We start from the raw sequence: 22,142 nt of genomic DNA, 5'->3' as shown, positions 1-22,142 counted from the left end.
GAGCTGTGAAGCAATTCTGCTATCCACAATGCTACCGTGCTGCCCTAAGGCACATGTACCTCGGCATTGGGCGTCTGGGGGCTCGTTGAGTTTGCCAGGGCGATACTTAATCTTGTAATTATAGGTGGAGAGCTCGATTCTCCACCGCAAGATTTTATCATTTTTGCTCTTGCCCCGCTGTGCGTTGTTGAACAGGAAGGCTACCGACCGTTGGTCAGTGAGGAGAGTGAATCTCCTGCCGGCCAGGTAATGCCTCCAATGTCGCACAGCCTCAACTATAGCCTGGGCCTCCTTTTTTACGGATAAGTGCCAAATTTCGGAGGCATGGAGGGTGCGGGAAAAGAATGCCACGGGCCTGGTTGAGGGTGGCGGCAAGGGTGACGTCTGATTTCTACTTGGAAAGGAAGTGTTTTGTCTACAGCGTGCATTTCAGCTTTGGAAATATCAGCTCTGATCCGAGCGAAAGCCTGTTGGGCCTCGGCCGTTAGGGGGAAATGAATGGACTGTATGAGTGGGCGGGCCTTGTCCGCATAGTTTGGGACTCACTGCGCGTAATATGAGAAGAACCCCAGGCAGCGTTTGAGGGCCTTGGGGCAGTGGGGGAGGGGAGCTCCATGAGGGGGCGCATGCGGTCGGGATCGGGCCCCAGAACTCCGTTCTGGACCACGTTAACCGAGGATGGCTAAGCGGTTTGTGCGGAACACACACTCTCTCCTTGTTGTACGTGAGGTTGAGGAGAGTGGCGGTGCGGAGAAATTTAGTGAGGTTGGCGTCGTGGTCCTGCTGATCATGGCCGCAGATGGTCACATTGTCTCGATACGGAAACGTGGCCCGCAAGCCGTACCGGTCAGACCATTCATTCCATCTCCCTTTGGAAGACCAAAACCCCATTGGTGACGCGAAGGGGACCCTAAGGAAGTGATATAGCCGGCCGTCTGCCTCGAAGGCGGTGTATGGCCGGTCCAATTTACGGATGGGGAGCTGGTGGTAAGTGGATTTCAGGTCCACCGTTGAGAAGACCCGGTACTGTGCAATCTGGTTAACCATGTCAGATATGCGTGGGAGGGGGTACGCGTCGAGCTGGGTGTACCTGTTGATGGTCTGGCTGTAGTCCACGACCATTCGGTTTTTCTCCACAGACTTAACCACTACCACTTGGGCTCTCCAGGGGCTGTTGCTGCCTCGATGACTCCCTCCCGAAGCAACCGCTGGACCTCGGACCTAATGAAGGCCTTATCCTGGGTGCTGTACCCACTGCTCCTGGTGGCGACGGGTTTGCACTCTGGAGTTAGATTGGCAAAGAGGGAAGAGGATCGACCTGTAGGGTCGCGAGACCGCACACAGTGAGGGTGGTAAGGGTACGCCGAATTTAAGGGTCAGGCTCTGGAGGTTGCACTGGAAGTCCAGGCGAGGATTAGTGCAGCGCAGAGGTTAGGGAGGACGTAGAAGCGAAAGCCGTGGAACTCTACGCCTTGGACTGTGAGCGTCACCGTGCAGTACCCCGGATCGCTACGCAATGGGATCCGGAGGCCAGGGAGATACTTTGATTGGTAGGGTGTACCTTAAGGGAGCAGCGCCTTACCCTATTTGGGTGTACAAAGCTCTCGGTGCTCCTGGAGTCCAGTAGGCAGGAGGTCACATGGCCGTTGACTTTCACGCTGGTGGATGCGTTTGGTCAGAGTGTGTGGTCGGGACTGGTCGATTGCCATGGAGGCGAGCCGTGGTTGATCGTCGGGTAGTGAAGCGGCCGCTGCGTCGGGGTCCTGAAACGCCGTTGGTCTCCATGTGCTGCAGGGGTGGAGCAAGATGGCGGCGCCCGGAGGTCCTGGGGGTCACAAAATGGCGGCGCCCATGGAACGCACGTTGCGGGGGTGGAGCAAGATGGCGGCGCCCATGAAACGCACGTGTTGTGCGGGGGAGAAAATGGCGGCGCCCATATGGTCGCACATGGCCAGGGGAGGAGAGGAGATAGCGGCGCCCATTGTCCGCGACCGAGGGGGGTGGTGGGGGTGACCGCGGCCGCTGAGCGGGCCTGGCACACCGCTGCAAAGTGACCCTTCTTCCCGCAGGCCTTACAGAGGGCAGCGCGGGCCGGGCAGCGTTGGCGGGGGTGTCTTTGTTGGCCGCAAAAATAGCATCAGGGCCCCCCCGGAGATCACCGGCTGGCGCGTAGCGCAGGCGTATTGGGTGGGTAGCGCCCCCGCTGGGGCGGCTGCTTGTGGGGCCCATGAAGCGTAGGAGGGGTGGGCCGCGCGGTTGGGGGCGTAGGACTGGACATTGCGCAGGGCGACCGTCATGGAAAGCGCTGGTGTTTTAGTCTCTGCGAGGTCGCGCGTGGCCCCTTCTGGGAGCCGCTGCCTGATAACATCGGACCCAATCCCAGTTACAAAAGCGTCCTGCATAAGGAGATCTGAGTGCTCCTTAGCTGTAACGTCCTGGCAGTCACAGTCCCGAACTAGTGGGATCGGGGCCCTCCAGAAGCCCTCGATTGACTCACCAGGTAGTTGAGTACGCGTTGCGAGCGCATGTCTGGCGAAGAGCGTGTTCGTCTTCTGCTCACAATTTTCTTTGAGTCGAGTCATGGTGCGGGTCTAGCCCCTCAAGGTGAGGGTTTGGCCCCGAAAGGTACGGAGACTTGGGGCGGCCCAACGCCGGAGCGGTTCCGCCACTCCATCACGCCGGGACCCCCCCGCCCCGCCGGGTAGGGGAGAATCCCGCCCCAGATGTGTGGCCTCCCACAGCAACTGGCGAAATGGCTGCGAGCTGGAGGCCATGCATATTTATAACCCGCCTCCTGGGCGGAGCTAGCAGGCAGGGGCCCAGGTGAACCTGTAGTGCAGGTTCTACTGTACAACCTCTAATATCAGAGCACAGTGGTTTACCACAATGGTTTACTTTGTTTGTGGCTGTGGGACGGACGGACGGACGGACGGACGGGGGGGGGGGGGGGGGGGCGTTGTGGGCAGGTTGTTTGGTGCTAGGGTTGGAGGAGGGGTGGGGGATGTTTGGGCGGCTTACGTGCATGTTCATTGGGTGTATTCCTGGATTGATTTCTTCATCCAGGACAAAACGTTGTTGGCGGGGGTGAGTGGGTCGGAATATTTGGCGATCTTGGTGTCCGATCAGACACCACTTGCAGTGGGGGAACGGTGGGGGGGGGGGTTGCTGTAGATGTTGGGTTGTTAGCTGACAAGGGGATTTGTGAAAAGATAGGGGTGGCCATTTGAACTTACGTGGAGCACAATAAGGCGGGCGAGGTCTCACCTGCAGCACAACGATAAGAGGAGAGTTTATTTCGATCTGGGTGTACAGGGAGGAGGTGGAGCGGTTGGAGAGGCAGAGGTTGGTGGAGGCCATTCTGCCGGTGGAATGGAGGTACTCGGTGGCCCTGGAGGAGGCGCTGTTAAGAGAAAGAAAGACGCTCCAAATGGAGTTTGAGCTTGTGTCGACGGGGAAGGCAGTGGGGCAACTGTGCTGGGTTGGAGGGAATGTATGAGCATGGGGAACAGGCCAGCCGGATGCTTGCGCACCAGTTTAGGAGACAGGCGATGGTGAGGGAGATTGGGTGGATGAGGGACTTGGGGGGGGGGGGGGGGGGGGGGGCAGGGTGTGGGTTACTGAGTCGGAGGAGGGAGATGGAATATTTGAGGCTGTTTACTGGAGTCCTCGGCAGGGGATGAGGATGCGAGGTGGTTTCTGGCTGGGCTGCAGTTCCCGATGGTTGAGGAGAGGAAGGTGCAGGGTTGGGCCACTCCGATTGGACTGGGGGAAGTCATGGGGTCGGGGCCCGGACAGGCTCTCAGCAGGGTTTTATAAAAAGTGTGGTTTGGAATTAAGGCCTTTATTAGTCGAGATGTGTAATGAATCGGTCGGTAAGCGGGGAGCTTCCACACACGTCTCAGGCTTCTAATTCACTTGGGCCTGGAACATTGTGGATCATACCGACCGATATCGCTGTTAAACGTAGACATGAAGGTGACGAAGGTGCTGGCAACGTGAATAGAGGACTGTGTGCCGGGCGTGATAGAGGAGGACCAAAAATATGTCCCAATACGTGAAATGGCGGCAGCCGGGAATGAGCCCGGCCAGGTGGTAGATGTTTCAGTAGGGGAGCATTTCGGTAACAGTGACCACAATTCAGTAAGTTTTAAAGTACTGGTGGACAAGGATAAGAGTGGTCCGAGGATGAATGTGCTAAACTGGGGGAAGGCTAATTATAACAATATTAGGCGGGAACTGAAGAACATAGATTGGGGGCGGATGTTTGAGGGCAAATCAACATCTGACATGTGGGAGGCTTTCAAGTGTCAGTTGAAAGGAATACAGGACAGGCATGTTCCTGTGAGGAAGAAAGATAAATACGGCAATTTTCGGGAACCTTGGATGACGAGTGATATTGTAGGCCTCGTCAAAAAGAAAAAGGAGGCATTTGTCAGGGCTAAAAGGCTGGGAACAGACGAAGCCTGTGTGGCATATAAGGAAAGTAGGAAGGAACTTAAGCAAGGAGTCAGGAGGGCTAGAAGGGGTCATGAAAAGTCATTGGCAAATAGGGTTAAGGAAAATCCCAAGGCTTTTTACACTTACATAAAAAGCAAGAGGGTAGCCAGGGAAAGGGTTGGCCCACTGAAGGATAGGCTAGGGAATCTATGTGTGGAGCCAGAGGAAATGGGCGAGGTACTAAATGAATACTTTGCATCAGTATTCACCAAAGAGAAGGAATTGGTAGATGTTGAGTCTGGAGAAGGGGGTGTAGATAGCCTGGGTCACATTGTGATCCAAAAAGACGAGGTGTTGGGTGTCTTAAAAAATATTAAGGTAGATAAGTCCCCAGGGCCGGATGGGATCTACCCCAGAATACTGAAGGAGGCTGGAGAGGAAATTGCTGAGGCCTTGACAGAAATCTTTGGATCCTCGCTGTCTTCAGGGGATGTCCCGGAGGACTGGAGAATAGCCAATGTTGTTCCTCTGTTTAAGAAGGGTGGCAGGGATAATCCCGGGAACTACAGGCCGGTGAGCCTTACTTCAGTGGTAGGGAAATTACTGGAGAGAATTCTTCGAGACAGGATCTACTCCCATTTGGAAGCAAATGGACGTATTAGTGAGAGGCAGCACGGTTTTGTGAAGGGGAGGTCGTGTCTCACTAACTTGATAGAGTTTTTCGAGGAGGTCACTAAGATGATTGATGCAGGTAGGGCAGTAGATGTTGTCTATATGGACTTCAGTAAGGCCTTTGACAAGGTCCCTCATGGTAGACTAGTACAAAAGTTGAAGTCACACGGGATCAGGGGTGAACTGGCAAGGTGGATACAGAACTGGCTAGGCCATAGAAGGCAGAGGGTAGCAATGGAGGGATGCTTTTCTAATTGGAGGGCTGTGACCAGTGGTGTTCCACAGGGATCAGTGCTGGGACCTTTGCTCTTTGTAGTATATATAAATGATTTGGAGGAAAATGTAACTGGTCTGATTAGTAAGTTTGCAGACGACACAAAGGTTGGTGGAATTGCGGATAGCGATGAGGACTGTCTGAGGATACAGCAGGATTTAGATTGTCTGGAGACTTGGGCGGAGAGATGGCAGATGGAGTTTAACCTGGACAAATGTGAGGTAATGCATTTTGGAAGGGCTAATGCAGGTAGGGAATATACAGTGAATGGTAGAACCCTCAAGAGTATTGAAAGTCAAAGAGATCTAGGAGTACAGGTCCACAGATCACTGAAAGGGGCTACACAGGTGGAGAAGGTAGTCAAGAAGGCATACGGCATGCTTGCCTTCATTGGCCGGGGCATTGAGTATAAGAATTGGCAAGTCATGTTGCAGCTGTATAGAACCTTAGTTAGGCCACACTTGGAGTATAGTGTTCAATTCTGGTCGCCACACTACCAGAAGGATGTGGAGGCTTTAGAGAGGGTGCAGAAGAGATTTACCAGAATGTTGCCTGGTATGGAGGGCATAAGCTATGAGGAGCGATTGAATAAACTCGGTTTGTTCTCACTGGAACGAAGGAGGTTGAGGGGCGACCTGATAGAGGTATACAAAATTATGAGGGGCATAGACAGAGTGGATAGTCAGAGGCTTTTCCCCAGGGTAGAGGGGTCAATTACTAGGGGGCATAGGTTTAAGGTGAGAGGGGCAAAGTTTAGAGTAGATGTACGAGGCAAGTTTTTTACGCAGAGGGTAGTGGGTGCCTGGAACTCACTACCGGAGGAGGTAGTGGAGGCAGGGACGATAGGGACATTTAAGGGGCATCTTGACAAATATATGAATAGGATGGGAATAGAAGGATACGGACCCAGGAAGTGTAGAAGATTGTAGTTTAGTCGGGCAGTATGGTCGGCACGGGCTTGGAGGGCCGAAGGGCCTGTTCCTGTGCTGTACATTTCTTTGTTCTTTGTTCTTTGTATAGGTGAATATTTGACGATTATTAACTGTGATTATGATGCCCCGGGAGGCCAGGAAATAGAGGTAGTAGTGACAATGGATGCGAAGAAAGCGCTTCACCAGGTTGAATTTGAAAACTTGTTTGAGGTGTGGGGCGGGTTTGGGATTGGGCAGGGATTTGTGGATTGGGTTTGAGGTGTGGGGCGGGTTTGGGATTGGGCAGGGATTTGTGGATTGGGTTTGAGGTGTGGGGCCGGTTTGGGATTGGGCAGGGATTTGTGGATTGGGTTTGAGGTGTGGGGCGGGTTTGGGATTGGACAGGGATTTGTGGATTGGGTTTGAGGTGTGGGGCGGGTTTGGGATTGGGCAGGGATTTGTGGATTGGGTTTGAGGTGTGGGGCGGGTTTGGGATTGGGCAGGGATTTGTGGATTGGGTTTGAGGTGTGGGGCAGGTTTGGGATTGGGCAGGGATTTGTGGATTGGGTTTGAGGTGTGGGGCAGGTTTGGGATTGGGCAGGGATTTGTGGATTGGGTTTGAGGTGTGGGGCGGGTTTGGGATTGGGCAGGGATTTGTGGATTGGGTTTGAGGTGTGGGGCAGGTTTGGGATTGGGCAGGGATTTGTGGATTGGGTTTGAGGTGTGGGGCGGGTTTGGGATTGGGCAGGGATTTGTGGATTGGGTTTGAGGTGTGGGGCCGGTTTGGGATTGGGCAGGGATTTGTGGATTGGGTTTGAGGTGTGGGGCGGGTTTGGGATTGGGCAGGGATTTGTGGATTGGGTTTGGTTGCTGTACAAAGCTGCCATTGCGAGCGTCCGTACTATTAACATTTGTTCGGAGTATTCTGGGTTGCACTGGGGGGCGAGGCAGGGGATTTTCTCTTTCTGTTGCTCTTTGCATTAGCGATGAAGCTGCTGCAATGACACTTCGAGCCCCCCCTGGGGAATTGGAGGGGTATCATGAGGGGGGGGGGGGGGATGTGGAGCATCGAGTGTCCTGGTACGCAGACCATCTCCTGCTGTATATTTCAAACCCGGTGGAGAGCTTTGACAGGGCTATGGGGTTACTGGGAGAGTTTTCCGGGTCTAAGCTCAACATGGGGAAGAGCGAGGTACTTCCGATCAATGTGCGGAGATAGGGAAAGTGTTTGGAGAAACTGCCATTCTGGTTGGGGGGAGGGAACGTTCGATATCTGGGACTACAAGTGGCTGGGGCCAGCTGCACAAGTTAAGTCTCGCAAATCTGGTGGAGAGGATGGAGGAAGATTTCCAGAGCTGGGACATTCTGCCGTTATCATTGGCTGGAAGGGTCCAGGCGGTAAAGATGACGGTGTTGCTGAGATTTCTGTTCATCTTCCAGAACCTCCTGATCTTTGTGCCCTAGTCATTATTCAGTAAGGAATTCAGGCTCCTCGAAACTCCCACAAAACCCAACCCCTCGAAACCCAAACCCCAAAACCCAACCCCCTAAAACCCAGCCCCCGAAACCCAACTCACCGGAAACCCAAACCCCCGAAACCCAACCCCCTGAAACCCAACCTCCCGAAACCCAACTCCCTGAAACCGAACCCCCCGAAACCCAACTTCCCGAAATCCAAACCCCTAAAATTAACTCCCCCGAAACCCAACTCCGTGAAACCCAGCCTCCTCGGAAACCAACTCTCCCGAAACCCAACCCCCGAACCCAACTCCCCCGAAACCCAGCCTCCCTAAAACCCAAACCCCCGAAACCCAACTCCCCCAAATCCCAACTCCGTGAAACCCAGCCTCCTCGAAACCCAACTCCCCAAAACCCAAACCCTGAAACCCAACCCCCCGAAACCCAACCCTTCGAAATCCAAACCCCTAAACCCAACCCCCCAAAACCCAATCCCCGAACCCCAACTCACCCGAAACCCAAACCCCTGAAGCCCAACCACTCGAAACCCAACCTCTCGAAACCCAACTTCCCCAAAACCCAACTCCGTGAAACCCAGCCTCCTCGAAACCCAACCCACCGAAACCCAGCCTCCGCGAAAACGAACTCCCCCGAATCCCAACCCCAGAAACCCAACTCCCCTGAAACCCAGCCTTCCAGAAAACCCAACTCCCCCAAAGCACAGCCTCCTCGAAACCCAACTCCCCCAAATCCCAACCCCCAAAGCCCAAACACCGAAACCCAACCCCTCGAAACCCAACCCCCGAAACCCAACCTCCCAGAAACACAACCTCCCCGAAATCCAACCCCCCGAAACACAACTCCCCGAAACCCAACCCCCGAAACCTAAACCCCGAAACCCAAACCCTGAAACCCAACCCCCCAAAACCAAATTCCCCCGAAACCCAGCCTCCCCGAAACACAACCCCCGAAACCCAACCCCCCGAAACCCAACCCCACGAAACCCAACCTCCCGAAACCCAAACCCCAAAACCCAACTCCCCCAAACCCAACTCCCCGGAATCCCAACCCCCCCAAACATAACCCGCCCCAAACCAACTCCTCCAAAACCTAAACCCCGAAACCCAACCTCCCGAAACCCAACCCCCAAAACCCAACCCCCAAAATCCAACCCCCGAAACCCAACACCCGAAACCCAACTCCCCCGAAACCCAACTCCCCCAAAATCCAACCCCCCCAAAATCCAACCCCCGAAACCCAAACCCCAAAACCCAACTCCCCCAAACCCAACTCCCCGGAATCCCAACCCCCCCAAACATAACCCCCCCCAAACCAACTCCTCCAAAACCTAAACCCCGAAACCCAACCTCCCGAAACCCATCCCCCAAAACCCAACCCCCAAAATCCAACCCCCGAAACCCAACACCCGAAACCCAACTCCCCCGAAACCCAACTCCCCTTAAACCCAACCCCCGAAACCCAACCCCCGAAACCCAACTCCTCCTGAAACCCAACCCCCGAAACCCAACTCCCCGAAACCCAGCCTCCCTAAAACCCAAACCCCCGAAAGCCAACTCCCCCAAACCCCAACTCCGTGAAACCCAGCCTCCTCAAAACCCAACTCCCCAAAACCCAAACCCCGAAACCCAACCCCCCGAAACCCAACCCCTCAAAATCCAAACCCTTAAACCCAACCCCCCAAAACCCAATCCTCGAACCCCAACTCACCCGAAACCCAAACCCCTGAAGCCCAACCACTCGAAGCCCAACCTCCCGAAACCCAACTTCCCCAAAACCCAACTCCGTGAAACCCAGCCTCCTCGAAACCCAACCCACCGAAACCCAGCCTCCGCGAAAACGAACTCCCCCGAATCCCAACCCCAGAAACCCAACTTGCCTGAAACCCAGCCTTCCCGAAACCCAACTCCCCCAAAGCCCAGCCTCCTCGAAACCCAACTCCCCCAAATCCCAACCCCCAAAACCCAAACACCGAAACCCAAACCCTCAAAACCCAACCCCCGAAACCCAACCTCCCAGAAACACAACCTCCCCAAAATCCAACCCCCCGAAACCCAACCCCCGAAACCTAAACCCCGAAACCCAACCCCCCGAAACCAAATTCCCCCGAAACCCAGCCTTCCCGAAACACAGCCCCCGAAACTAAACCCCCCGAAACCCAACCCCACGAAACCCAACCTCCCGAAACCCAAACCCCGAAACCCAACTCCCCCAAACCCAACTCCTCGGAATCCCAACCCCCCCAAACATAACCCCCCCCAAACCCAACTCCTCCAAAACCTAAACCCCGAAACCCAACCTCCCGAAACCCAACCCCCAAATCCCAACCCCCAAAATCCAATCCCCGAAACCCAACACCCGAAACCCAACTCCCCCGAAACCCAACTCCCCTGAAACCCAACCCCCGAAACCCAACTCCTCCTGAAACCCAACCCCCGAAACCCAACTCTCCGAAACCCGACCCCCGAAACCGAACTCCCCCGAAACCCAAACCCCCAAAACCAATCCCGAAACCCAACCCCCCGAAACCCAACTCCCCCGAAACCCAAACCCCCGAAACACAACCTCCTGAAACCCAATCCGCCGAAACCCAACCCCCCGAAACCCAATCTCCCGAAACCCAAGGCCCCGAAACGCAACCCTCCAAAACACAACTCCCCAAAACCCAAAACCCGAAACCCAACCCCCCAAAACCATACCCCCTGAAACCCAACCTCCCGAAACCCAACCCCCCAAAACCCAACACCCGAAACCCAACCCCCACAAAACTCAACCCCCGAAATACAACTCCCCCGAAACCCAACCTCCCAAAACCCAACCCACCAAAACCCAACCCCCCAAAACCCAACCCCTCGAAACCCAACCTCCCAGAACCCAACTCCCCTAAACACAAACCCATGAAACCCAACCCCCGAAACCCAACACCCCCGAAACCCAGCCTGCCGGAACCCAACCCCCCGAATCTCAAACCCTCCAAAACCCAACCCCCCCAAAACCCAACCCCCCAAAACTCAACCCCCGAAACCCGACCCCCCGAAACCCAACCTCCCGGAACACATCCCCTGAAACCCCAACCACCTGAAACCCAACCCCCCTGAAACCCAACCCCTCAAAACCCAAACCCCAAAACCCAACTCCCCCAAACCCAACTCCCCGGAATCCCAACCCCCCCAAACATAACCCGCCCCAAACCAACTCCTCCAAAACCTAAACCCCGAAACCCAACCTCCCGAAACCCAACCCCCAAAACCCAACCCCCAAAATCCAACCCCCGAAACCCAACACCCGAAACCCAACTCCCCCGAAACCCAACTCCCCCAAAATCCAACCCCCCCAAAATCCAACCCCCGAAACCCAAACCCCAAAACCCAACTCCCCCAAACCCAACTCCCCGGAATCCCAACCCCCCCAAACATAACCCCCCCCAAACCAACTCCTCCAAAACCTAAACCCCGAAACCCAACCTCCCGAAACCCATCCCCCAAAACCCAACCCCCAAAATCCAACCCCCGAAACCCAACACCCGAAACCCAACTCCCCCGAAACCCAACTCCCCTGAAACCCAACCCCCGAAACCCAACCCCCGAAACCCAACTCCTCCTGAAACCCAACCCCCGAAACCCAACTCCCCGAAACCCAGCCTCCCTAAAACCCAAACCCCCGAAAGCCAACTCCCCCAAACCCCAACTCCGTGAAACCCAGCCTCCTCAAAACCCAACTCCCCAAAACCCAAACCCCGAAACCCAACCCCCCGAAACCCAACCCCTCAAAATCCAAACCCCTAAACCCAACCCCCCAAAACCCAATCCTCGAACCCCAACTCACCCGAAACCCAAACCCCTGAAGCCCAACCACTCGAAGCCCAACCTCCCGAAACCCAACTTCCCCAAAACCCAACTCCGTGAAACCCAGCCTCCTCGAAACCCAACCCACCGAAACCCAGCCTCCGCGAAAACGAACTCCCCCGAATCCCAACCCCAGAAACCCAACTTGCCTGAAACCCAGCCTTCCCGAAACCCAACTCCCCCAAAGCCCAGCCTCCTCGAAACCCAACTCCCCCAAATCCCAACCCCCAAAACCCAAACACCGAAACCCAAACCCTCAAAACCCAACCCCCGAAACCCAACCTCCCAGAAACACAACCTCCCCAAAATCCAACCCCCCGAAACCCAACCCCCGAAATCTAAACCCCGAAACCCAACCCCCCGAAACCAAATTCCCCCGAAACCCAGCCTTCCCGAAACACAGCCCCCGAAACTAAACCCCCCGAAACCCAACCCCACGAAATCCAACCTCCCGAAACCCAAACCCCGAAACCCAACTCCCCCAAACCCAACTCCTCGGAATCCCAACCCCCCCAAACATAACCCCCCCCAAACCCAACTCCTCCAAAACCTAAACCCCGAAACCCAACCTCCCGAAACCCAACCCCCAAATCCCAACCCCCAAAATCCAATCCCCGAAACCCAACACCCGAAACCCAACTCCCCCGAAACCCAACTCCCCTGAAACCCAACCCCCGAAACCCAACTCCTCCTGAAACCCAACCCCCGAAACTCAACTCTCCGAAACCCGACCCCCGAAACCGAACTCCCCCGAAACCCAAACCCCCAAAACCAATCCCGAAACCCAACCCCCCGAAACCCAACTCCCCCGAAGCCCAAACCCCCGAAACACAACCTCCTGAAACCCAATCCGCCGAAACCCAACCCCCCGAAACCCAATCTCCCGAAACCCAAGGCCCCGAAACGCAACCCTCCAAAACACAACCCCCCAAAACCCAAACCCCGAAACCCAACCCCCCAAAACCATACCCCCTGAAACCCAACCTCCCGAAACCCAACCCCCCAAAACCCAACACCCGAAACCCAACCCCCACAAAACTCAACCCCCGAAATACAACTCCCCCGAAACCCAACCTCCCAAAACCCAACCCACCAAAACCCAACCCCCCAAAACCCAACCCCTCGAAACCCAACCTCCCAGAACCCAACTCCCCTAAACACAAACCCATGAAACCCAACCCCCGAAACCCAACACCCCCGAAACCCAACCTGCCGGAACCCAACCCCCCGAAACTCAAACCCTCCAAAACCCAACCCCCCCAAAACCCAACCCCCCAAAACTCAACCCCCGAAACCCGACCCCCCGAAACCCAACCTCCCGGAACACAACCCCTGAAACCCCAACCACCTGAAACCCAACCCCCCTGAAACCCAACCCCTCAAAACCCAACCCCCCAAAACCCAACTCCCCCGAAGCCCAGCTCCAGTGAAACCCAACCTCCCGAAACCAAACCTCCGATACCCAACCTCCTGAACTCAAACCCTCCAAAACCCAACCCCCCAAAACCCAACCCCCCAAAACACAACCCCCCAAAACCCAACAACCCGAATCCCAACCCCCCGAAACCCAACCTCCCAAAACCCAACCCCCTGAAACCCAATCACCTGAACTCAAACCCCCCAAAACCCAACCCCCCTAAAACCCAACCCCTCGAAACCCAACCTCCCAAAACCCAACCCCCCGAAGCCCAGCTCCAGTGAAACCCAACCTCCCGAAACCAAACCCCCGATACCCAACCTCCTGAACTCAAACCTCCCAAAACCCAACCTCCCAAAACCCAACCCCCCAAAACACAACCACCCAAAACCCAACACCCCGAAACCCAACCCCCCGAAACCCAACCTCCCAAAACCCAACCCCCCGAAACCCAATCACCTGAACTCAAACCCCCCAAAACCCAACCTCCCAAAACCCAACCCCCAAAACACAATCACCTGAACCCAAACCCCCCAAAACACCACTCCCCCGAAGCCCAACCCCCAAAACCCAACCCCCCGAACTCCCCCAAAACCCAACCTCCCGAAACTCAACCCCCCGACACCCAAACCCCCGAAACCCAACCTCCCGAAAGCCAAATCCCCGAAACCCAACCCTCCAAAACCCAACCCCCGAAAACCCAAACCCCGAAACCCCGAAACCCAACCTCCCGAAACCCAACCCCCCGAAACCCTACCTCCCAAAACCCAACCCCACAAAACCTAACCCCCCCGAAACCCAACCTTCCGAAACACAACTCCCCCGAAATCCAACCTCCCGAAACCCAACCCCCCAAACTCAACCCCGCAAACCCAACCTCCCGAAACCCAACCCCCCGAAACCTAACACCCCGAAACCGAACTCCCCCGAAACCCAATGCCCCCAAAACCCAACCTCCCAAAACTCAACCGCCCGAATCCCAAGCCCCCCAAACCCAACCCCCCCAAACACAACTCCCCCGAAATCCAACCTCCCGAAACCCAAACCCCCCAAAACCCAACTTCCCCAAACTCAACCCCCCAAAACCCAACCTCCGTGTTGTTACTGTGTGTGTGGAGTGTTTAATGGGACAGTGTTGTTACTGTGTGTGGTGAGTGTTTAATGGGACAGTGTTCTTACTGTGTGAGGAGTGTTTAATGGGACAGTGTTGTTACTGTGTGTGGGGTGTGTTTAATGGGACAGTGTAGTTACTGTGTGTGGGGTGTGTTTAATGGGACAGTGTTGTTACTGTGTGTGGGGAGTGTTTAATGGGACAGTGTTGTTACTGTGTGAGGAGTGTTTAATGGGACAGTGTTGTTACTGTGTGTGGGGTGTGTTTAATGGGACAGTGTTGTTACTGTGTGTGGAGTGTTTAATGGGACAGTGTTGTTACTGTGTGTGGGGTGTGTTTAATGGGACAGTGTTGTTACTGTGTGGGGAGTGTTTAATGGAACAGTGTTGTTACTGTGTGTGGGGTGTGTTTAATGGGACAGTGTTGTTACTGTGTGTTTGGGGAACGGTTAATGGGACAGTGTTGTTACTGTGTGTGGGGTGTGTTTAATGGGACAGTGTAGTTACTGTGTGTGGGGAGTGTTTAATGGGACATTGTTGTTACTTTGTGTGGAGTGTTTAATGGGACAGTGTTGTTACTGTGTGTGGGGAGTGTTTAATGGGACAGTGTTGTTACTGTGTGTGGGGTGTGTTTAATGGGACATTGTTGTTACTTTGTGTGGAGTGTTTAATGGGACAGTGTTGTTACTGTGTGTGGGGAGTGTTTAATGGGACAGTGTTGTTACTTTGTGTGGAGTGTTTAATGGGACAGTGTTGTTACTGTGTGTGGGGAGTGTTTAATGGGACAGTGTTGTTACTGTGTGTGGGGTGTGTTTAATGGGACAGTGTTGTTACTGTGTGTGGGGTGTGTTTAATGGGACAGTGTTGTTACTGTGTGTGGGGTGTGTTTAATGGGACAGTGTAGTTACTGTGTGTGGGGTGTGTTTAATGGGACATTGTTGTTACTTTGTGTGGAGTGTTTAATGGGACAGTTTTGTTACAGTGTGTGTGGGTGTGTTTAATGGGACAGTGTTGTTACTGTGTGTGGGGAGTGTTTAATGGGACAGTGTTGTTACTGTGTGTGGGGAGTGTTTAATGGGACAGTGTTGTTAATGTGTGGGGAATGTTTAATGGGACAGTGTTGTTACTGTGTGTGGGGTGTGTTTAATGTGACAGTGTTGTTACTGTGTGGGGAGTGTTTAATGGTACAGTGCTGTTACTGTGTGTGGGGTGTGTTTAATGGGACAGTGTTGTTACTGTGTGTGTGGGGAGTGTTTAATGGGACAGTGTTGTTACTGTGTGTGGGGAGTGTTTAATGGGACAGTGTTGTTACTGTGTGTGGGGTGTGTTTAATGGGACAGTGTTGTTACTGTGTGGGGAATGTTTAATGGGACAGTGTTGTTACTGTGTGTGGGGTGTGTTTAATGGGACAGTGTTGTTACTGTGTGTGGGGTGTGTTTAATGGGACAGTGTTGTTACTGTGTGGGGAATGTTTAATGGGACAGTGTTGTTCCTGTGTGTGGGGTGTGTTTAATGGGACAGTGTTGTTACTGTGTGGGGTGTGTTTAACGGGTCAGTGTTGTTACTGTGTGTGTATTGTTGTTTAATGGGACAGTGTTGTTACTGTGTGTGGGGTGTGTTTAATGGGACAGTGTTGTTACTGTGTGTGGGGTGTGTTTAATGGGACAGTGTTGTTACTGTGTGTGTGGAGAGTGTTTAATGGGATAGTGTTGTTACTGTGTGTTTGGGGAACGGTTAATGGGACAGTGTTGTTACTGTGTGTGTGGGGTGTGTTTAATGGGACAGTGTTGTTACTGTGTGGGGTGTGTTTAACGGGTCAGTGTTGTTACTGTGTGTGTATTGTTGTTTAATGGGACAGTGTTGTTACTGTGTGTGGGGTGTGTTTAATGGGACAGTGTTGTTACTGTGTGTGGGGTGTGTTTAATGGGACAGTGTTGTTACTGTGTGTGTGGAGAGTGTTTAATGGGACAGTGTTGTTACTGTGTGTTTGGGGAACGGTTAATGGGACAGTGTTGTTACTGTGTGTGTGAGGAGTGTTTAATGGGACAGTGTTGTTACTGTGTGTGGGGTGTGTTTAATGGGACAGTGTAGTTACTGTGTGTGGGGAGTGTTTAATGGGACATTGTTGTTACTTTGTGTGGAGTGTTTAATGAGACAGTGTTGTTATTGTGTGTGGGGAGTGTTTAATGGGACAGTGTTGTTACTGTGTGTGTGGGTGTGTTTAATGGGACAGTGTTGTTACTGTGTGTGGGGAGTGTTTAATGGGGCAGTGTTCTTACTGTGTGAGGAGTGTTTAATGGGACAGTGTTGTTACTGTGTGTGGTGTGTGTTTAATGGGACAGTGTAGTTACTGTGTGTGGGGTGTGTTTAATGGGACATTGTTGTTACTTTGTGTGGAGTGTTTAATGGGATAGTTTTGTTACTGTGTGTGTGGGTGTGTTTAATGGGACAGTGTTGTTACTGTGTGCGGGGTGTGTTTAATGGGACAGTGTTGTTACTGTGTGTGGGGAGTGTTTAATGGGACAGTGTTGTTACTGTGTGTGGGGAGTGTTTAATGGGACAGTGTTATTAATGTGTGAGGAGTGTTTAATGGGACAGTGTTGTTACTGTGTGTGGGGTGTGTTTAATGGGACAGTGTTGTTACTGTGTGGGGTGTGTTTAACGGGTCAGTGTTGTTACTGTGTGTGTATTGTTGTTTAATGGGACAGTGTTGTTACTGTGTGTGGGGTGTGTTTAATGGGACAGTGTTGTTACTGTGTGTGGGGTGTGTTTAATGGGACAGTGTTGTTACTGTGTGTGTGGAGAGTGTTTAATGGGACAGTGTTGTTACTGTGTGTTTGGGGAACGGTTAATGGGACAGTGTTGTTACTGTGTGTGTGGGGTGTGTTTAATGGGACAGTGTTGTTACTGTGTGGGGTGTGTTTAACGGGTCAGTGTTGTTACTGTGTGTGTATTGTTGTTTAATGGGACAGTGTTGTTACTGTGTGTGGGGTGTGTTTAATGGGACAGTGTTGTTACTGTGTGTGGGGTGTGTTTAATGGGACAGTGTTGTTACTGTGTGTGTGGAGAGTGTTTAATGGGACAGTGTTGTTACTGTGTGTTTGGGGAACGGTTAATGGGACAGTGTTGTTACTGTGTGTGTGAGGAGTGTTTAATGGGACAGTGTTGTTACTGTGTGTGGGGTGTGTTTAATGGGACAGTGTAGTTACTGTGTGTGGGGAGTGTTTATTGGGACATTGTTGTTACTTTGTGTGGAGTGTTTAATGAGACAGTGTTGTTATTGTGTGTGGGGAGTGTTTAATGGGACAGTGTTGTTACTGTGTGTGTGGGTGTGTTTAATGGGACAGTGTTGTTACTGTGTGTGGGGAGTGTTTAATGGGGCAGTGTTCTTACTGTGTGAGGAGTGTTTAATGGGACAGTGTTGTTACTGTGTGTGGTGTGTGTTTAATGGGACAGTGTAGTTACTGTGTGTGGGGTGTGTTTAATGGGACATTGTTGTTACTTTGTGTGGAGTGTTTAATGGGATAGTTTTGTTACTGTGTGTGTGGGTGTGTTTAATGGGACAGTGTTGTTACTGTGTGCGGGGTGTGTTTAATGGGACAGTGTTGTTACTGTGTGTGGGGAGTGTTTAATGGGACAGTGTTGTTACTGTGTGTGGGGAGTGTTTAATGGGACAGTGTTATTAATGTGTGAGGAGTGCTTAATGGGACAGTGTTGTTACTGTGTGTGGGGTGTGTTTAATGGGACAGTGTTGTTACTGTGTGTGGGGAGTGTTTAATGGGACAGTGTTGTTACTGTGTGTGGGGAGTGTTTAATGGGACAGTGTTGTTAATGTGTGGGGAATGTTTAATGGGACAGTGTTGTTACTGTGTGTGGGGTGTGTTTAATGGGACAGTGTTGTTACTGTGTGGGGAGTGTTTAATGGTACAGTGCTGTTACTTTGTGTGGAGTGTTTAACGGGTCAGTGTTGTTACTGTGTGTGTATTGTTGTTTAATGGGACAGTGTTGTTACTGTGTGTGGGGTGTGTTTAATGGGACAGTGTTGTTACTGTGTGTGGGGTGTGTTTAATTTGACAGTGTTGTTACTGTGTGTGTGGAGAGTGTTTAATTGGACAGTGTTGTTACTGTGTGTGTGGGGAACGTTTAATGGGACAGTGTTGTTACTGTGTGTGTGGGGTGTGTTTAATGGGACAGTGTTGTTACTGTGTGTGGAGAGTGTTTAATGGGACAGTGTTGTTACTGTGTGTGTGGAGTGTTTAATGGGACAGTGTTGTTACTGTGTGTGGAGAGTGTTTAATGGGACAGTGTAGTTACTGTGTGTGGGGAGTGTTTAATGGGACAGTGTTGTTACTGTGTGTGGGGTGTGTTTAATGGGATAGTGTTGTTACTGTGTGTGTGGTGTTGTTTAATGGGACAGTGTTGTTACTGTGTGGGGAGTGTTTCATGGGACAGTGTTGTTACTGTGTGTGGGGTGTGTTTAATGGGACAGTGTTGTTACTGTGTGTGGGGTGTGTTTAATGGGACAGTGTTGTTACTGTGTGTGTGGTGTTGTTTAATGGGACAGTGTTGTTACTGTGTGGGGAGTGTTTCATGGGACAGTGTTGTTACTGTGTGTGGGGTGTGTTTAATGGGACAGTGTTGTTACTGTGTGTGGGGTGTGTTTAATGGGACAGTGTTGTTACTGTGTGTGGGGAGTGTTTAATGGGACAGTGTTGTTACTGTGTGTTTGGGGAGTGTTTAATGGAAGCTCCCCGCCTGGAACCACCTTCCACACCCCATTCCGCTGGAATGGGAAAATCATTATTTGGAAAAAGACTGATTTTAGATATTGGTAAGCAGCTTGTCTGTGGAAAAAGAAAAGTTGAAAAAGATTTTCGGGTCACTTTGACCTGAAGGTGATGCCAGAGCTCATCGAACGTGAAGCCAGATGCCACATGGTTAAAGTGCAAACTCTGCGCCATTGGGACAGGATCTATCCCTGCTCCAGCTTTCCCTTTGTACGCAGACCTGCAGCAGCAAAGGCTTTTGTTATATAAATGATTTGACCTGGCCAAGCTGAGGTGAATGTGACATTCGGGCTTGATTCTGTATCTCTGCCACTGTCTTTGCAAACAGCTGGAAACACCAGCAGTTACCAGATTTGCAGTGAAGGGGCCAGTATTATACCCCACCCTCCCTCTCAGGTGCTCTTACCTCACTTGAACAGGGCTGCTCCGCACTTGATCAATAAAACCTCTTCTGTGTTACAATCTTCAGATGCTGCCGGAACTTTCCCAGTCGAACCAAACCATGCGTAATAATCTGGTGCACTGCTCCTGTGCCAAGTGTTGGGATCAGGCTCTGTATCCCAGAGGGTTGCCTACAAACCTAGCCGTCTGTTCCCACAGGGACAGGAAGGAACATCCTGTCACACTGACACACTCACAGACACAAATCCAGCCATCTGACTTCATACTGACACACTCTGATCAGTCTTGCCTCATGTTTCAAAGAGCCGAATGTAACATGGGGGCAGCAAGAAAGAAAGTCAAAGGTTTCAAGCGTTACTAAGCTGCTTGAGAGCAGCAGTTGACACTGACAAGATAAGGAGATAGTAGAATATGTGATGAAGAGCTTGGTGAAAGAACTAGGAATTAAGGAGGAACTTAAGAGAAGAGGGACAGGTAAAGTGACGGAACAATTGCAGGGGTGATTTCCACAGCCTGGGCTGAGGGGGTGGAAAGTGTCATCGTCAATGACGGAGAAATAAAAATTGGGATGCTTCAGATGGTAGAATTGGGGAAGTGCGGAGACCCTGGTGAGTTGTGGAACTGGGGGTTACAGAGGTAAGGAGGGGGCAAGGGCCATGGGGGGATTTGAACACAAGAATTAGGTTTTTAAAATCAAAGTGTTGCTTGAATGGGAGCCAATGAGATCAGTGAACACAGGGATGACAGAGGAATGGGACTCAAGGCGAGTTATGATATAAAACATCAAAGGTTAGATGACCTGAAGCTTACAGAGGATTGAAGATGGGAAGATGGCCAGGAGTGTATTAGGATAGGCAGCTGGAGGTGAGAAAATCAAGACCCAGGGTTTCAGCAGCAGGTGAGTTGAAGCAGGGGCGGAGACGGCAATGAACAGAGGTGAAAGTACCACTCAGATCATCTCCGCAGCGGAGGAGAGGGTTAAGGAGGGATTGTCGCACAAAGGTGAGAATTTAAAGATCGATGTGCTTGGGGGGAACCTCAATTCAGCAGAGCATGGGGATGGATATTCCAATAAGGCAGGCACACTCTGGGATCTTGTGCGAAGGAACAGCTGAGACAACAATTACCCTCTACCCCACACACATGGGCAGAGAAAATATCCTGTGTGCCCAGCGAAAGGAGAGGTTTTGTTTTTGCGAAAACATGATGTTGGTTTAGTTTGGTGTAACGTGCAGCCGATTGGTTTGAGTTGATGAAGGGCAGCATTTACCTTAACTATGGGATTATTACTGGGCAAACACAGCTGGGACACGGCTTCTCCTGTGCTTATTCCATGATTAACATTCTGTCGAGTCCAGACCATGATTAATTACTTTGGGAATAGCTCCGAAGAAAAGCCATCTGTTCTGAACACTGACAGCATTTAACTGGCAAGAGCAAACTGACACTATCCTGGCCTGGGGAGGGAGAAAGCCCATCACAGCACGAGACAAAACCATATTCAATAGAGAGCGGTGCTGGTGGAGGAAGCTCCCCATCTGGAAACATCTGCATTGTCCATTCTTCTGGTCCAATTCTCAGAGGTTCACTTATTAGCCCAGTGTAGCATAAATCTGAATTCGGTCCCTACACACAGCTAGACCCAGGACCATCCAACCCCCCCCCCCCCCCCCCCCCCCCCCACCCTGTCACAACTAAGCACGTTTACTCCAATCAATGTGGCCACACTCACAGAATATTCACTGCATCCATAGAATTATAATTGGACAAAATAATGTTCAGAAGGCAGACGGGGTCCTGGTGACTAGAATCCCCCCTTGAACGGGGTCCTGGTGGTTAGAATCCCCCTTTGAACGGGGTCCCGATGGTTAGAATCCCCCTTTGAACGGGGTCCCGATGGTTAGAACCCCCCTTTGAACGGGGTCCCGATGGTTAGAATCCCCCTTTGAACGGGGTCCCGATGGTTAGAACCCCCCTTTGAACGGGGTCCCGATGGTTAGAATCCCCCTTTGAGCTGAATGTCCTCCTTCTATGCCGTAAGTTCTATAGTTGAGAAAGTAAAGGAGGTTGCCTATTATAAAGTTACATGGGCAGGATGGCTATAGAGGAATATGGACCAAATGCAGGCAAGTGGGATTAGCTTAGTGATAGAAACTGACCAGCTGGGCTGAAGGGCCTCTCTCCATGCTGTAAACCGCTCTGACTCTATAAAAAGCTGGGTCAGGTGAGGCAGTTTAACGGCGAGGTGGGAGACTCTAGCAGCCTCCTCCTGTGGTACCATTCCTGGAGTAAGCAGTTCTAAGTCATGCTCTGCCGGAGTTTCTGAGATTGCTTTACCCCAGTCTAACTTCAAAACCTCTCAGTTGCATTTGCTCCGAATCTCTCAGAATGATCAGCTGACTGTTACCAAACGCAGCGCAAACTATCCAAAGAATGCAGATTGTAACTTCCACCCGGGTCTCAGCCTTGGCTCAGTGCTCACAGTCGTGTTGCTGAATGTGGAGGTTGTTGTGGATTCAAATCCCTCCGGTGGATCCGGGCAGACACTCCAGTTGCAGTCTTGAGGATGGGTTTTTACGACCCCAGGCCCGAGTGGCCAATGTTGAGGAGTACTGACCGGCTGGTCAGTCATGAAGAGCAACATCGATCTGGCCTGTTGTGAGGCTCCTTCCTGTTTATTGCCTTGGTTCCCCTTTCTTTTATTTTACCGTTACATTTTTGATCCATGGATGATTAATGGACATGTAGCTTTAAAGTAAGTGGCCTGTGCCTTGAATTCAATGGGTGGATTTCAGCAGCAGCAGAGATCAC

This window comes from Scyliorhinus torazame, chromosome 18, assembly GCF_047496885.1.
Source record: "Scyliorhinus torazame isolate Kashiwa2021f chromosome 18, sScyTor2.1, whole genome shotgun sequence".
Lineage (NCBI taxonomy): Eukaryota > Metazoa > Chordata > Chondrichthyes > Carcharhiniformes > Scyliorhinidae > Scyliorhinus > Scyliorhinus torazame.
The sequence above is the reverse complement of the archived record's forward strand: the minus strand, read 5'-3'. Positions refer to the sequence as shown.